Genomic DNA, 5,062 nt, shown 5'->3' on the forward strand with positions numbered 1-5,062 from the left:
GCATCATCTTGAGGCAGGGCCTGTTGAGTTCAAGTTCTGAATTACTGAATATCTTATAATAACTGTAAATGCTCACAGTATTCATTGTGCCAAAGGTTGTATTTTTCAGTTCATATGGAGTATTATTTACAGGCAGCACATGAAAGCCTGTTTAGATGTTCTGTGGGGAAACAAATGTGAATACAGAATTTTTGCAATCTCTTAGGACAATCAATTGTACACTTTCTACAGCAGAATTTAAAGAAATGTAATGTAGCTACTCATCAATGGGCGGCCCAAGTAGTGGAAATTTCTCTTAGTTCAAACTAAGTATGTGCGCCTGAAGCAAAAACAAGTGTTTTTATAGGGGAAGGGACAGGTGAGTGTCAAAACATTTTCTTTAAGTGACTTGACTGTCTTCATGTATCTCTGGTTGGTTTTTCTATGAGGTATCAGTTCTAACCTAGACGACCTCCATCTACCAGGAGTTGTGATGTACGGCGGTCCCCACCACGACAGGAAGTGATGAGGTGAGCACTTTGGCCGGAAATGTTTTTATTGCAGCCTCATTATCTACAGGACGTATATGAAATATTCCTGGATGTCAATCATGGGGCTGATATCTCAATGTGTTTAGTTTTTCTTTGTTTCAAAGCAACAACATTGCACTTGGGGGTTTTAGCTTTCCAATATCTATCCAAGAAAGAACTCCAGCTAAGTGATGAACACAATTCAGGTATTGCACAATTCAATATGTTCAATATGCGGAGTTCTTATTTTCCCCATCAGCAGCTCTGTGATGTAACTGATGACTTGACCCCTCAAATATATAGGAATCTTCTGAAAGTTCTCCCATGAGGCTGTCCAAGTCGTCATCACTGTCCCAGTCACCAGCAGGTCTTCCATCATCTGAATGTGACTTGCAAGTCAATGACATGTAATTAAGAGTCCTTGAGGTTACTGGTGACACTTCAATATTGGTGTTATATTTGAGTGCATTCTGCTCTGAATAAAAGTAGATTTTTGGCCCCCTGCAGCTCAGATGTTTGGCTGATGCCATCTGTTGGATAGATCTTCACCACATTATTTGGAATGACGTTCAGATAATGGCTACGACTGGGTGGAGAGAATACTCCAACCTGCTGCAACAGTAGCACAGAGCCCGCCTTCAGGTTGCTCACACGTTCCTCGAGCAACAGGTGATGAAGAGTCCCTTGTATTTCCCCTGTGGGGTCTCTGAAGACAGCTCAAGCACTGCCATTCTAGGGCCTCTGTTTTTGGGAAGCTGCTTCAATGCTGCCTTACGCAACACCATAATCACGCTGTATGACTGGAGGAAGCAAGTTGGATTCTTCTCATCAATTCCAAGTTCTGTTTTCATGGTCATCCAAGGTCCTCTTCCAAACTCTTCTTCCACAGACAGATGGACTCCTCCTGAGTGTGCATCTTGGTCATTGCCTCGTGAGTTGGGGTGTGTAGCTTAGAAACTAGGATCTCCTCCAAGTTCTTCACAATAGGCTGTTGTGGAAGAATGCCTGTTGGTCCAGGAAAGTGCCAACTCTTTGATAATAATGAACTCCTGAATGATGGCTGTGGTGTCTGGTTGGCTGCTGTGACTAGCTGTACCAAGTAGTTTGTCATGATTGAGTGTAGGTTATTGGGACCAGTAGATGATCCACAAGGGACCCTCAGAGATGAAGAAGGGAATGCAATAGAGGACATTGAAGCACAAGAGCCATGGGGCCACTTATGAGGCTGTTGAAACATACTGCCTGGCACTCTCTGGCTGTGACCACATGGAAGAGGAGCAGGTGTTGTGGAAGGCCTGAAAGTCCTGATTTCTGATGGAGACTTTTATGGGACAAAGGGATGCAGATGTCTGGTGGGTGCTGTTTACTCCTACCTGAGATGGTGGCCAGATTTCAGGTTGGGTCTGGCCACTTGATAGCCAGAAACTATCCCAAAAGACTGTGCAGCTTTGCTTCACGGTGGGACACTTTGAACTACAGTTCCAGCGCAAGGGGCTGTGGGAAGAAAATCTCTCTGCATTTCACTCTTGGAGCTTGACCTCAGATGCAGGCTAGTGTTACATGAAACACCTGCAAAGGGTGAATTTATCAATGTGGCATCAGAATTCTGGCACTCTGCACTTTGCAAGAAGAGGTCCACATCTGGCATGGAACTCCAGCAATCCTCCGGCAACTTTTTGCTCACAGGCTCTTCACAAATATTCTGCTCTCTAGCCATGTCCTCAGTTACGGATTCCTTTGGTAACTTCATATTTATCTCCCCTCTCCTGCTCGGATTAAAATGGAGGCTCGGCCTCTCGGTTTCTGTGCAAGCTGATAAAAGCAAGTCATCATCAAGTCTGTCATCGGCCACCTCTTCCGCTGTTTTGCTCTGCCTTTCTAGTCTAACAGAGTGATTGAATGGATGGATATTACTGTCAGATTAGACTGCAAAAACATCTTTACATGTGGTAAAACCTTGCCTTGAACTTTTAAAGCTCATACATGTAGTAGATTGAAGTTGTCCTCGACCTACAGGTCTTAGAAAGAATGTAGTCTTTGATGGTACAGGCATTCCAACTATCAACCGGCTGCTGGTCTGATAGTCTAAGACCGGAGACATGCTGTTGACATTTTGGCATTTGGCACATCCCTTTGTATGATCCTGGATGGGCGATGAATGTCGCTCTGCTTGGAGACTGTTGCAAAAAACACAGTTGATGGACAGAATGTAGAACAATGTCATACATTCACCCCAGTACAAGGATCTGGGCCTAAATCCATCTTTTTTTGCACTCCACACCACCCTGGGTTAGACACTGGCTATATGCAAATCAGCTCTGACCCTGTGCCTCATGGGAACAGTCCAGTCCGAACTACCAAGACATGTCTTTCCCAGACCGGAATCAAGCATCCAAAGACCGGTTTCTGGCTATCAGCCTTCATCAGCCTGGATAGCTTGACTCCAGTGGTGTGGAGAGCCTGGGACTCACGTCTGAGTATACCCAGCACACTCGGGGTAAAAATTGCAAAAAACACAGTTGATGGACAGAATGTAGAACAATGTCATACATTCACCCCAGTACAAGGATCTGGGCCTAAATCCATCGTTTTTTTGCACTCCACACCACCCTGGGTTAGACACTGGCTATATCCAAATCAGCTCTGACCCTGTGCCTCATGGGAACAGTCCAGTCCGAACTACCAAGCCATGTCTTTCCCAGACCGGAATCAAGCATCCAAAGACCGGTTTCTGGCTATCAGCCTTCATCAGCCTGGATAGCTTGACTCCAGTGGTGTGGAGAGCCTGTGACTCACGTCTGAGTATACCCAGCACACTCGGGGTAAAAATTGCAAAAAACACAGTTGATGGACAGAATGTAGAACAATGTCATACATTCACCCCAGTACAAGGATCTGGGCCTAAATCCATCGTTTTTTTGCACTCCACACCACCCTGGGTTAGACACTGGCTATATGCAAATCAGCTCTGACCCTGTGCCTCATGGGAACAGTCCAGTCCGAACTACCAAGCCATGTCTTTCCCAGACCGGAATCAAGCATCCAAAGACCGGTTTCTGGCTATCAGCCTTCATCAGCCTGGATAGCTTGACTCCAGTGGTGTGGAGAGCCTGGGACTCACGTCTGAGTATACTCAGCACACTCGGGTGAAAATTGCAAAAAACACAGTTGATGGACAGAATGTAGAACAATGTCATACATTCACCCCAGTACAAGGATCTGGGCCTAAATCCATCGTTTTTTTGCACTCCACACCACCCTGGGTTGGACACTGGCTATATGCAAATCAGCTCTGACCCTGTGCCTCATGGGAACAGTCCAGTCCGAACTACCAAGCCATGTCTTTCCCAGACCGGAATCAAGCATCCAAGGACCGGTTTCTGGCTATCAGCCTTCATCAGCCTGGATACCTTGACTCCAGTGGTGTGGAGAGCCTGGGACTCACGTCTGAGTATACCCAGCAAACTCGGGGTGAAAATTGCAAAAAACACAGTTGATGGACAGAATGTAGAACAATGTCATACATTCACCCCAGTACAAGGATCTGGGCCTAAATCCATCGTTTTTTGCACTCCACACCACCCTGGGTTAGACACTGGCTATATGCAAATCAGCTCTGACCCTGTGCCTCATGGGAACAGTCCAGTCCGAACTACCAAGCCATGTCTTTCCCGGACCGGAATCAAGTATCCAAGGACCGGTTTCTGGCTATCAGCCTTCATCAGCCTGGATAGATTGACTCCAGTGGTGTGGAGAGCCTGGGACTCACGTCTGAGTATACCCAGCACACTCGGGGTGAAAATTGCAAAAAACACAGTTGATGGACAGAATGTAGAACAATGTCATACATTCACCCCAGTACACGGATCTGGGCCTAAATCCATCGTTTTTTTTCACTCCACACCACCCTTGGTTAGACACTGGCTATATGCAAATCAGCTTTGACCCTGTGCCTCATGGGAACAGTCCAGTCCGAACTACCAAGCCATGTCATTCCCAGACCGGAATCAAGCATCCAAGGACCGGTTTCTGGTTATCAACCTTCATCAGCCTGGATACCTTGACTCCAGTGGTGTGGAGAGCCTGGGACTCACGTCTGAGTATACCCAGCACACTCGGAGACTGCGCATGAGAAGAGATTGGTCTTAAACATCTTGGAACTGTAGGGGTCAATGATCAATCCAAGAAAGCTGGTCTCTCCATCCTCCACCACCGATAGGAAATCCTCATCTTCAAAATCCTCTTCCACTGCACACTGATTTTTAAACTCCACGCCATAACTGATGGGAGTCCTTGGAGGAAGGCTGTCTGGAACACTACGAAAGACCTATGCCATGTATTTGAGTCTAGTGGGGCCCCGTAGCCTGACTTCCGGTCTCCACGGGGCCCCAGTCTCCTGCCTTCTGAAGTTACTTAGGATGCGATTGTCTCACTGGTTTCCATTGAAATCAATGCGAATCTGACCCAATGATGTTTGGAAGCATCGTAATTGGTCGTTCGGACTGGCAGGACTTGATTTGTTCAGAAATGAGTCCGGAACCGATAATTCGGGA

The 5,062-nt window shown here is 46.5% G+C and overlaps 1 pseudogene; it reads right to left on the minus strand.

The window, feature by feature from the left end:
• Positions 1-736: 736 nt before the first annotated feature.
• LOC147748920 (homologous recombination OB-fold protein-like) lies at positions 737-4,787 on the minus strand (annotated as a pseudogene).
• Between the last annotated feature and the right edge of the window lie 275 nt (positions 4,788-5,062).

The sequence above is a fragment of the Lissotriton vulgaris genome, chromosome 1_1, assembly GCF_964263255.1.
Source record: "Lissotriton vulgaris chromosome 1_1, aLisVul1.2, whole genome shotgun sequence".
NCBI classification, from domain to species: Eukaryota; Metazoa; Chordata; class Amphibia; order Caudata; family Salamandridae; genus Lissotriton; species Lissotriton vulgaris.